Raw genomic sequence first — 13,447 nt, 5'->3', positions numbered from 1 at the left:
AGTGTGTAAGTGTGTGTGTGTGTGTGTGTGCATGCGCACACGTGCACATGGATGCATGGTATTGGAGATCTAAGGATGGCATATGTGAGAAGAAAGTAGGGGTAGGGAAATAGCGATTCTCATGAAATACGAGGCTTAGGTTCTGAGAGCCCTTTACAGATAATTTACAGGGAACTGGAAGGCGAGATGTAGTTAGCAATAACTTACCCTGCCAGCCTCCGATGGGGACTGTAAAAATTAATTAACCTTCACAAAGTACTCTACACTCTAGTTAAGGTATCACACTAGAGTAAAAACATTAATACTCAATACTGCTGGGGGCCAAGACCTCCCTGTTTTAGAATATTGCTTGGTCAAAACATTGTTTTCCTGTTCTCTCTTTCTCTTTTGCCTTCACTTAGGAACAAAATCCATTTCTAGAACCTAGAAAGTCATCTTCTAGGTTCTAGGTAGGAGTGTGCTGAAATCATTCCAGGAAAAGAGTACCTTCTTTCTTCCCTAAATGAAGGTATAGTCTTGACCTTGGACAGAACAAATGACACCTTTACATTTTAGATAAATTTCAGAAGCTTGAACTCAAGGCAGAGCTTCAAAAATGGCCCCTGGCCTTGGAGAGTAATCATCGTGATGTCACGTGTTTCTGCGTGAGTGGGTAGTAGCCTGATCAATGTCTCCTAATTTGTAAAGTCTGGTGAAAGGCAAGTGCAAAGGAAGAAGAATCCCCTCTCCCCATCACAGATTGTGAGCTTAAAAAGCTCGTGTATTCTCACCTCTTTTGTTTTACATGGGAAGAAAATGAGGGTCAAAGCAGTGAAGCTACCAGTCTGTGGTCACCCAGATTCCTTGCGTCATTGCAGAGGGAAAACGGCCTCGACTCCCAGTCCCATGTTCCATCCAGAACAGCACACAGTCTTCTGGAGCATCCTAAGTTTTAAATCTGACAACGCCATACATTTGCATTTAGGATTGTCAACGATCCAAATTACATTCTGAGTCTGTCAGTTGTGGCGTGAGCAGAAACTGGAGCAAGGAATGGGGCCAACTGACTATACTACAGGGCTGGAGAGGACCGAGGTCAAGGCCAGGGCCTGGCTCCCTTTCCTCTGTCTCCTCCACCCCCACCCCACATGGACTAATGACAAAGTGAAGATTCTAGACGGAAAAGTTTCAGCGAGTCAGCTATTTGATGAAGAAAGTGGAAGCAAATTCAGCCTCGGCCATAATGGTACATGAGAGATTCAGACTCACTACTGCCCCCTGCCACCTTCTTCAGGCAGTCGCAGTCTCTGGACAGCAAGGAGAAGCTCTTTCTAGAGAAATCTTAATTTAGGATTTTCTTGTTCCCCTAAAATGGGTCTCTCTGGTTCTCTCTAATTCCTCCCCCCGTCTCATGCGTGTGCAGACACACAGGATTAGAGTAGCACTTAATGAAAGGAAAACATAAGAGTTTGTAGAAAATTCTGCAAAGGCTGTGAAGCTGCCAATTGAATTTTCAAGATGGATTGTTTCTCCCTAATTAGATTCTGCTGTCTTGTATAAACCAACTTTGCAGCTTTATCCCATCCTATAAAGCAAACCATTTTTCATTAGCCAGGTTTACAAATGATGCCCATGGAGCACGCAGAGCACAGAGTCCTCACTTTTCCATTTGCGCTGAGGGTGATGTTAACTAATGTGCTGCTGCCTCAGATAATAATACACCAATAAAACACAGGTGCCTGATTAAGCCATAGCCTCACCACCTCCAGCCCTCGCTGACAACTTATCTTTACTCTTAGAGCAGAAGTAAAATTATAGACCAGAAGGGCACCCCAGGTATACCTTTTGCAAGCTGATACATTCTAGAAAGACAAGCTAGAGCAGCATTTCTCAAAGTGTTTTTTTTGGCCTGCCTGTGTCGGAATCACTAGGGACGTGTGCTAAGGTGCACACGCCTGGGCCCCTCCCCAGAACGTACTGATTTAGACTCTCTGGGGGAGGGACCTAGGAATCTACCCTTTAATCAAAATTCTCTGGTCGTTCTGAAGCAAGCTAGCACTCAAAAACCATGCGGCTAAGGTCCTTTACAGGTGGCACATAAGGGCCACCTGTCATATATATGATGCTTTATTTGTTGCCCTACCTGGAGACAAGGCTAAGAAAATGATGACTCCCCACCCCCCACTCCCACCCCGCCAAAGATTCTCAGGTCCCAGTTCTCAGGCTTGGGACAGGATACTGGGTATCATAGTTGGGGCTACCTGTCAGGCTGTAAGACACATTCTCTCCTGGCCTGGACACGGTCCCAGGGCCTAGGGAAACCACCTTAGACAGAAAATGCCTAGATAGTGGCTGGGCAGGGGCTACGATTTCAGGGCCCGCACACTCCCAAAGAAACTGCCTGAAGCCTGATTCAACTGGACAAGAAAAGACTGTGCAGGTGAGGAACTGATTCCAACGAGTGCATGGGCAATGTTGCTAAGCTTGCAAAGGCCAAGTGTGGTCCAATGATGATGAGGAACCCGCAGCCCGGGTGGCGTTCCTAGGCTATGGAGCTACAGAGGATTGAGCCGAGGCAGGCAAGAGCAAAGCTCATGACTGGCCTTTGATCTAGAAAGCATTTTTTTCCAGAGGTCAAAGCACTCTCCAGTCATAGCCTAATTCATCTTTACCCCCAGCCAGGGGGTTAGATCCTGGAAAGGAACCTAACCGTGTCAGCTTATCTAGCACAGATTCCAACTCTGGTCAAAAGTCAGAATCCTTCAGAATATTTCATAAACTCACACATTTTATAAATGCCCACCCCAAAACAAGTGAACTGGGCCTTCCTGAGTCTGAGCCTCGGCATCCCTTAGCAATTCTGGTGAAAGGCCCAAATCTAGTGCTACCTCCAAACAGAATCATTCTGCTTCTGGAAAGCTCAAGCTTTTATCCCAGGGAAAGGTAACTGAGGAGGATGGTCAGAAGTTCCTTCCACATCTAAACTGTACCCTTCATGCCAAGTGTAAAATTCTCTAAGCTTCTGCACAGTGGGCACAGAGGAGAGTGGCACAGTGGCAACCCAACTCCCACTTTTTTGGAGAGAAGTGGCAGCACCGAGGGAGCATACCTCCATTTGGAGGTTCAGCAGAGGAACTGAGCTTTAGCCCTAGGTTCCTGCATTTGACATTGTTCCCCACCTCGCCCCACAGGGCTGGGACTACTTCCCAGTGGACACGCAATAGAGTCAAACGTTGTACCCAGGATTCTGACTCAAATTTGAGATTTCTCATCTTCTGCCCCAAAGGACAAAGGGGCAGAAGAGTGAATGCTCCCAGACTTGCCTCTTCCCCTATTCCCATACGCAGGTTAAAAACAATCCATGGCAATAGGTTAGGGTAAGGAAGGCCCAGATTATTTCTGGCAATGCCCCCGAGGTTGGGCCTCCTGACATCAGCTCAAGAGCTTTCCCCAAACACTGAATTCAGCTGCATCTTCCTACCTCTCAGACCTGGAGGTGAAATGAATCTAAAGAGGAAAATGAGGTGGGCCTGTTTCACTCACTGCAGCAAAACTGTAACTCTGAGGGATGCAGCCCAGCCTGGGGAGCTGGGGACAGGAAGTCCATGTCTTGCTTTACCTGACTGAGGCCAGATTACCGCAGAGGTCAGCCCCATCTTCTCTGAGCCCAGTGGGAGAAAGAAACGAGGTGTGTGGTTTGGAAAAGGAAGAGGAAGCAAAGGCAGCTGCTGCCAATGGCAACGCTGTCTAGTGTTTCAGCAGCATGAGAATTTCTGGTCGTCTGTGTGGCAGACTTTTTATGGGTATAAGCTCTGCCTCATCAGTGTGATTATAAACTCCTCAAAGATAGGGACTCTGTGTTCTATTTGCTAAACTCAAAGCCTGGCACGGAGTTAAGGGCTTATTAAATGTGAGAATAGAAACACATGGATTGTATCCCCTGGTGTCTGGCCCTGAGCTGGACACGCAGCAGCAACGACGAGCTCTCATCACCATCTCTGGGACAGGTGCTCAATTTCTGGATGGAATTGAAAGGTTATGCCCTGTACTGAAAAGTGAGCTGTGGAGGAGTCTGGGAGACGCTCTGCAATTCTCAGGATTCCCCAGCTCCATCTTGCACTGGGCCCTTCCCCAGAGCTTCCTTTCTCTTCCTTCACAAACTCCTAGATATAGGCCTTCCACAAATCAGCCTAAATCTCCAAACTCATCTCCCAGACCTAGAAAATGTCCCAGAGTCACTTAACCTCACCCTGAGTCATGTATAAAGAATCTCATTTCAATATTCTATACTCCATTGGGGATTGTGGGTCCCAGGTCTGGCTATGATCCAGGCTCACGTCTAGGGATAGGACTCCAGATTTAAAATGTTACATTTATATACTATGGTGCCTGTGCCTAACTCATGCAAGTATGACTTAACTTATTGTTTATTACGCATGCGTGGCACTATTGTTTTCTGACATATATAAAGCCCATGTGGTCCCCTAGCGCAGAAGCCCATGCTCCCTGCAATAAAGTTGGTGCCTGCCATTTCATTCTCATGTCAGCTCCTCGTGCATTCTTTCAACTGGGCACCTCACCACCGAAACCTTCCTTTCTTGATCAGCTCGGCACTGACACGTGGCATAGACGGCAGGATAAGGTGAATTCAGGCCAGAGCACTCTGGACAGACCCCGGGTAGAGGACATGTGGCCCCCCCGCCTCCCAGTGGTATTCCATGACCACGTATCTGGCTACATGGATGTCCCCGGAGTATTGGGATGGAGTGAAGCCATGTCCGGAGGATGTCCAGAAAGCCCTGGAGATGCTAGAGCTGAATGTCCCAACTGCTCACTGGGAGGCAGCGGGTCGGGTGGCCTGGATGTTCCTGGAGGTCCTGCGGCAGGCCAGCCTGGAGGTTTAGGACCAAGCTCAGCAGGTGCAACAATTGCAATGTCAGGAAGAAGCACTGGAAAGGCGGCTGGAGGCAGCGGAACACATGCTGCAGGGCCCTGACAAGTCACTGCCATCATCCTGGTCTGGGAGCCCACTGGCAATACCCCGGCAGGTGTCACCAGTGATACAGCAGCAGGTTGAGGTAGAGCAGCCATTGGCCCCTGGGGGCGGGCAAGCTGGCGGTGCCCCCCCAGGCTAAAAAGCATACCACTTTGATCCAGTACACCTCCACTGAACTCTGGTTCCTGACGAAACAGGTATGGCAGAGAGCCACGGAGATGGTTCCAGGTTGGCTGCTGTGGCTGTGAGATGATGGGGCTGAAGGGACTGGGAAGAGATGGCTCAGCTGGCCTCTGTAACGGTGATACCATCCCTCAGGCAGCACCTCCAGAATGTGGCATGTATGGTGCAGGGTGCAGGCAACCACTCCCTCATTAACTGGCTCATGTTCGCTGCATGGACCGTGTGGGCTGACCCTGAGGAGCAGCCAGAGACAGTGAGCAGATGGACAATGTACTTAGATCTGGTCCAGGTAATTTGGGAAATGGGCATGTGACAGATGATGTTTTGCGACCAGCACACTAGTCCCAGTGAGGAGGTATTTACAACCTGTATGAAGGACTTGATCTTGACCACTGGCTGGTACTTTTGGCACCATGGCAGTGCTGCTGGCCCCTTATGTGGATAGGTGGATCCACTAGGTAACGGCCGCCATGGCAAGGTTGGGGGATGTGGAAGTGAAATGCAAGGAGTGTTCCACCCAAGCGCGTGCTGCACCACCCCCTGCACTCCCAAACCAGCCAGTGCATGGACAAAAGCGTGGCCAAAAAGGGTGGTGGTGGGGGCAAGGGGGTGGGACGGAGCAGCGCCCAGCCCAATCAGCCGTGAAAGTGAGTCACAGGCAAATGTGGTTTGATCTCCTCGCCACAGGGGTCGCTGCAGGAAAGACTGAGCAGCAACCTAATGAAGAGCTGCTGGTGCTGTGGAATCAGCTGCGCCCTGACCAGCAATTCACTCCCATTCCGGGGAAAGCTACAATCTGTGAGGTACGGCTGGACAATTAACTCCCTGATTAGGGATTTGGCCGGGTCACCTGGTTGGCGGGGGAGCCCGCTGACCTGAGGCCACATGTGGAACTGACTATACATTGGTTCCCCCCGCAATGTACAGAGGGTATTAGCCCTCGTGGACATGGGTGCTGACAGCACCCTGCTCTATGGGAATCTGGACAAGTTTTCCAGGCCCACTGCAACCATAGAAGGCTATGGGAGATGAATCATTCGCTTGTGGCAGGTCCCTATGACACTGGGTATTGGCAGATTAACTCCTCGGACATACCAAGTGCACATATCCCCCATACAGGAGTACATTTTGGAGACTGATGTTTTGCGCAGCTTGACTGTAAATATCACTGCTGGTGAATTTCACCTTTGTATCTGGGTGGTGAAATTATTATCGAGGGATGTCCACATCATGCCCCATTGGTGTTACCCCAGGCTACCCGGGTAGTGAATACCAAGCAGTACCGCCTGCCGGGCAGCCATGAGGAAATAGGACACCCCATTCTGAAGCTGGAAGAAGTCAGTGTCATTCATCCTAGTCATAGCCCATACAACTCCCCTGTGTGGCCAGTGAAGAAGCCTGACAGCTCTTGGTGCATGACAGCTGACTATCAGGAGCTGAACAAGGTTACGCCGCCCCTATATGCTGCCGTACCTAACGTCACGGACATCATGAACCGGTTGTCACATGAATTTATGTGGTGGACTTGGCAAACACCTTTTTCTCTATTGTCATAGCCCCAGAAAGTCAAGAACAGTTTGCCTTCACCTGGGAAAGGCGACAGTGGATGTTCCTCATCCTTCCCCAGGGCTATTTGCATAGTCCTACCTTGTGCCATGGTCTCGTGGCTCAAGATTTAGCCACATGGAAATGACCACCTGCAGTGCACTTGTATCATTATATTGATGATATAATGCTAACTTATGATTCTCTTACAGAACTAAAAGCAGCAGTGACCAGCCTGCTAGAAGCTTTCTCTGACTGGGGTTGGGCAGTCAACGAGGACAAGGTCCAGGGACCTGAGTTCTCTGCCAAATTCTTTGGAGTAGTCTTGTTAGGTAAGACAATAGTAATGCTGGAGGTGATGATTGATAAGATACAGGCATATCCCCGACCTGAAACCGTGAAGCAGCTCCAAACCTATTTGGGATTGCTGGAGTTTTGGAGAGTGTTCATTCCTCATTGAGCCTCCTTGATGCAACCCCTGCACTGTCTAGTGAGACAGGGTGCCCAATGGGATTGGACCCCTGAGACAGAAGAGGCCTTTAAGGCTACAAAGCATACTGTAGCACAAGCCCAAACTCCACGCATAGTAGATCCAGCCCTCCCATTCCTGCTTATGGTGCAGGTGGATGATGCAGGGTTTGGATGGGGCTTATGGCAGAAGCACAGTTCCCAGAAGGTGCCAAGAGGCTTCTGGTCCCAGTTATAGAAAGGCGCAGAAGCACAGTATTCTCTGATAGAGAAGCAACTGGCTGCCATATATACCACCCTTCTGGCCAGTGAGGCCATCACTGGCCCTAATCCCGTAACCATGCAATCCATGTACCCCATGGAGGGTGGCTACGGTCTTGGGTGAAGTCTCCCTATATGGGAATTGCACAGACCCCTACACTGACCAAGTGAGGGGCATACCTGGAGCAGCGGACACAGTTCTCTGTGAGCCCCCTGTCAGGTCAACAGCACTCCCTATTGGGACTGGTGCAGTTTCAAGCAGAGCTCCTGGCAGAACCTGCTGAGACGGGGGACGTACCAAGTCCCTATGTAGAGGGTCGGGCTCCCATCCTTGAGGACACCTGGTACACCGATGGCTCATGCCACAGGCAACCTCTGACGTGAGCTGCCGTGGCATTACAGACATCTACAGAAACCTTGTGGTATGAGACTGGTGCTGGGCAATCCAGCCAATGGGTGGAGCTTCACACTGCATGGCTGGTCCTCATGAATGAAACTGGCACAGTGCATGTCTGCACTGACAACTAGGCTGTGTATCGAAGTCTAATTCTGTGGCTGCCCTGGTGGGCTGCCCAGGAATGGATGATAGGCTACTGTCCCTTATGGGACCAGGGGTGTGGGAAGACCTCTGGAAGTGGGGTCTTCAACAGGGAGCCACTATATACCATATCCCCGGCCATCAGCTGTTACAGGCCCCGGGCAATGATGCAGCTGATACGCTGGCACAAGTCCACTCTATCTGTGTACCACCAGTTCCAGTGGACACTGGCCCCTGGCTCCACCAAAATCTGGGGCATGTAGGGGCCCATACCATGGACAGCGAAGCGATGGGGGCTATCATTGACCCAGGCACAAGCACAAGTTGCAATATCACAATGCCCCTGGTGTGCTGAGCAGCACCCAGAGAGACGGGGGGTAAAGAGTACCCCAGGGGTGGTGCCCCACGGGGCTAAGCTGCTCCAGGAATGGCAAGTGGACTACATAGGGCCTTTGCCCACAGACCAGGGACACTGCTATGAGTTCACAGGTGTGGACATGGCTACTGGTCTAGGGTTTGCATGGCTGGTGGCAGCTGCTAATCAACGCTATACTGTGACCGCTTTGGAGCACCTTGCAGCAGCCTGTGGCTGGCCCTTATTAATCACCAGTGACAGGGTCACTCATTTTACTGGACAGGAGGTGCAGACCTGGGCCCGCACCAATGACGGTGGCAATTACATGTTCCTATCGCCCACAGGCAACTGGAATGGTAGAACAGTTCAACGGCTTGCTGAAGGACAAACTGCGCGCCTTGGGCACAGGCTGGCACCGTTGGTATATAAACCTCCCACAGGCTATATGCCTTCTGAATGAGCAGCCCTGGCGAATGGGGTTGTCTCCCCTTGAAAGGGCTGTAGTGGGCTTGCTGTGGGCTATCAAAGTGTGCCCAGGCACCGCTGCTAAACAGCTCTTGCCCCAGGGAGAGCTGTTTAGTAAAGGGAGCTTTACTCTTGCCAGTCCCAGAACCTTTGGCAACAGGTAAACAGGTCACTTGGTCATGACCCTGCACTATACAGGTAACAAAAGAGCCGTGGTTGGCCCTGGTGGAGCCCTGGGGACAGAGCTTATGCAATGAGCTGCGGGTAAAGCCTGGATTTGCATTTGGCCCACGCCCTTGCAAGTGTCACTCCCAATGAAGGCAGAGGGTTCACTGTTAACAGGGAGTTTTGTCCTTAGCCTCTGGCCTGTTCCTCTCTATACTGTGATGCCGGTGGAGACCCCCTGGCCTGCTACCTTCGGAGAAACTGGTACCACAGGCCAGGGGCAGCTCCTCTCCCAGCCACCCTTCTATCTCCAGATGGGCAGGTGGCCTGCGTCCTCCCGGAAGGATGGGACTTGCCCCTAATGGTCCCTTTGTCTGCTCTATCCTATTGCCCAGGCTGACAACAGGAAACAGTGTCATGTACTGGGCTCATGTGTTTGCTGCTGTCCATAATGCTTCCCACTGCTGGGCGTATACTGAACTACCAGTGGAAGTGGCCGAGGGACTGCCGTGGCACATCACTCCGGCTACGGCTGAGAATTGGATGTGGCTGTGCACCTGGAACACCACACCTGAATGGGACCAGTAATGGCGGGCCCATGGAAATGCTGCTCCGCTGTGATCATCGCAACTCTCTACCCTTCATAGGCTATGCTATTTCCAATGGATGGCTGGCGGGAGAACATGTGGAATTGCGGGAGCAGGCCCCTCACTGCATAGAGCAAGTAAGATCTGTGCCCAACCGTGTCATGGGATGGCTACCACCTGAGCTGTGTGCTAACACCACCCTTGCTAATATTTCCAAGGTCTGGTGGAATGGGCAATGTTATGTTGGCACAGAACCTACTGACTGGCTACCTGCAGGGTATCTCTGGGTCTGCGGACACTACAGCTGGCCCTACTTGCCCACTGATTGGACCAGCCATTGTACCTGGGGACGTCCCTATTTAGCTGGATGTATATTATCCACCTACTCCAATTGCCTCATAATTGGGATCCTGTATATCCCCACTGGCACTGGCAGAAACAGGCAGCATGGTGGTTCTACCCCCTGGCGTTATTCATTCCAGGGGTGGGATCCATAAATGTAGAATTGCAGGTAGAAGCTTTAGCCCAGCACACTGCATAGGCATTGAATGCTACGCATCAGGCTATCACCCTTTTGATGGATGAAACCACGCAAATGTGGAAAGTAGTTCTGTAAAACTGCATGGCCCTTGACCTCCTAACTGCTGCCCAGGGTGGCATCTGTGCCCTACTCCATGTAGAATGCTGTGTTTACATTCCTGATCATGCCGAGTAGGCACAGGCAGCTCTCCAGGAAATGGATGCTGAAGTCCAAGCCATCCATACCCTGGGAGAAGACCCTTTAGAACTTGGTGGAATTCCTTGGGGTCCTCCTGGTGGTGGACAGTAGCTGTCCTAGCCTTTGCATCCTGTAGCCTAGTAGTATTTTGTTGTTCTTTATATTGTCGTTGTGGATTGTGGGCCCAAGTAGCTCCTTCCAGGCCAGATCCTGTGCTGCAACCCTGTAGGGGTACAGTATGGGTCCCAGGTCTGGCTGTGATCCAAGCTTGTGGCTAGGGATAGGACTCCAGATTTAAAATGTCACATTAATGTAGGAGGGTGCCTGCACCTAACTTATGCAAGTATTATTCAACTTATTGTTTATTACGCATGTGTGGCACTATTGTTCTCTGACATATATAAAGCCCATGCAGTCCCCTAGCACAGAAATGCATGCCCCCAGCAATAAAGTTGGTACCTGCTATTTCATTCTCATGTCAGCTCCTCGTGCATTCTTTCAACTGGACATCTCACCACCAAAACCTTCCCTTCTTGATCAGCTCAGCGCTGACAGGGATTCCGGTCTCCTGTTTGACTGCTGAACTTAAGGGCCCTTATAGATCATCTGGACTAGTCAAAGACCAGAAGTGGGATGTGACCAGACTTTTTTTTGTCTTGAAGAGAAGAGAATGAAAGAGACTCTAATAGAAAGTATCAAAGCATGTCACATATACTAAGGGTGAGCACCATTTCACAAAGCTTTTGTTTCAGTTAAACGAACATATAAGTGCATGAAAGTTGCAAAGTCAAGTGCATTTCTTTCAGTGACTCACAATCACGAAAAGTTGGAAAAACACCGATCCCATTCTGTCACGTTAACATAAGGAAATTAATGCACAGAGAGGTAAAGCAAGTTGCCTGAGCTCACAGAGATGGTCCATGGCAGTGCCTGGGCAAGAACTCAGGTTCTCCTGTCCTGTTGCAGCTCTCTGCTCACTATAGCCTGCAGTGATCTCATTCTACATACAGAAAACATCCCTGGAATGGGACTGGCCAGAGAGCTCAGTGAATCTCCAATCCCACCAGAGCTTCCCAGCCAAAAGTAGGCCTTCATCAGCTACCCCAGGGCAGGTGTACCTGGCAGGGATATCAATAGACAATGGGCATGGAGGGCTGGAACCTTTGGCCGAGCTAGTTTTACACATGCAGCCAAGAGTGACCTTGACTTTCATCTCAAGAACTTTTTAAGCAATCACTTAATTAAAGCAAAAACACAAACAGGGGCCACTCTAAGATGAATGTAAGGGCTAAGAGGCTCCTCTGCACGTCAAGAGCATGGTCTCTCTCTGCAGGAGTATAGGCCAGCACAGCAACATCCTACAGATAAAATTCCAGGCCATGGGCTAGGTCACTGCCTATCTATTCAGACTGCGATTACCTTCACCTCCACAGAGAACAGGGGTACCCTCCTCTCTTGGGGAGGTGCCACTTGACTTTTGCTGTGGCTCCTCATGGTGATCAACGCTGGGGTCAGAGGGAAGTTGGGAGGTGCTGAGAGTCAGAAACTAATCAAGCCCCCTCAATTTACAGATGGGAAAACCAAGGCTCAGAGAGGCTAAGAGACTTGAGCAAGATCTCAGAGCTAGCTGGTTGCAGAGCCACACACACCTCGAACCCAGAGCTCTTGATTCCCAGCCCCCATTTCTCAAATCCACACATAAAGCACTAGACACCTCGTTAAAAATGCAGATTCAGTAGGGCTTGGACAAGGTCTGAGATTCTGCATTCCTAAGAAGTTTCCAGGTGATACCAGTGCTGCTGGTCCATGGAACACACTTTAAGTAGCAAGGCTCTACACCATGCTGTCTGGAAGGGTAAAGAGATCTGTAAACTTCATCCATAAACTTATGATTATATCAAGGCTCAAACTCTGCATTTCAACACAGCAAATCATCTAAGACTGATAAACATTTTAAACAATAATAATAATTAGTATAATATTCATTGAATACTTATGTATCAGCACTTGTAATAATATATGTGAATGTTTACATATATTATCACAACTCTATGAGATGGATATTATTATCATCTCAATCTTACAGATAAGGAAGCTGAGACTCAAGAGGTTAAGTAATTTGGCCTAAGTCACACAGCTAGTAAATGGCAGAGCCAACATTCAAACTTGGCTCTGTCTGGTTCATAGCTTAATCAGGTAAAGACTACATAGAAGTGTACCCTCGATACTTCTGTCCTCTGAGCCTTGGGGGGCCTCTCCCAGAATACCTGTAACATTCCCTAGCCAAATCATGTTCCGTCCAGCACAACTTGTTCACAACTTTCTCATAACTCAGTGTCTTAAAGGTCCTGTTTTCCAGACCTGTGTATACCCAGTGGCCCTCAACAAGTTTTAAAGTTAATGTTGGGGAGGCACAGATGCAAAGGCGAGCAGGGTGATGTGTGGACAGTTGATCTACAAAGCCACATGGCGATCTCTTTTTAAATTAGGGGCTCACGTGCTTTCACTAAGGCCATGTCTGCACAGACTCTGGAATGCGGCCCCCAGGAGACAGTGCCGGGGACCGGATGCCAGGAAGCATTCGCCCAGAGGGGTGTATGATCTGTGTCAGCACTGTTAAGGATTCCTGTGGAATATGAGTGGGTCTCTGGTGGGGACAAGAGTGTGTGGCAGGGGCATGGGGGAGGACCACTTTAGCATCTTCTGAGCTCTACCCAAAACCAGCCTTGCATTTTGGCTGCACTTTCAAGATTATGAATTAATTACACCAGGTTTCACAACACACGAGCTGTTTGCTGGATTGTACATTCAGTGGCTCTGGACAAGCTCAGCACCCCAGTAGTGCACTCATTTCCACAGGCAGATGGGCATCACTACACTGTTCCCCTTCCCACAGGTGCCTGACTGCCTCCCATTAGATTCCTGAGCAGCTTCTTCAGCTGTTGGTGTTCACCTGGCCTGGTCTGTCTCCTCTAGGCAAAGCAAGAATCCTAGAAATCACTAGTTACCTGGAGAGATCCTAGGGGCAAAGATGGCAGCAGGAAAGATGTGAGGTTATGATGGGAGAGAGTGGTCAGGAGAGGGGAAAATTCAGTGGACCGAGGACCAGTCTAAAGTTGGGGGGTAGGTCCAGTATGCTGGGGCCTTCTTGTTTAGAGGTAGGTTTTCCGACTGGTCTCAGTTGCCA

General features: G+C 49.8%; 1 protein-coding gene across 9 annotated transcripts in view; it reads right to left on the bottom strand.

The window, feature by feature from the left end:
- The window catches only part of CRACR2A (calcium release activated channel regulator 2A), a 141,734-nt gene that overhangs the window by 58,691 nt on the left and 69,596 nt on the right, over nucleotides 1-13,447 (bottom strand). The gene's annotated exons all lie outside the window — the stretch shown is intronic.

This window comes from Pteropus medius, unplaced genomic scaffold (genome assembly GCF_902729225.1).
Source record: "Pteropus medius unplaced genomic scaffold, Ma_sr-lr_union100, whole genome shotgun sequence".
Lineage (NCBI taxonomy): Eukaryota > Metazoa > Chordata > Mammalia > Chiroptera > Pteropodidae > Pteropus > Pteropus medius.
This window is presented reverse-complemented; position numbering and strand designations above follow the sequence as displayed.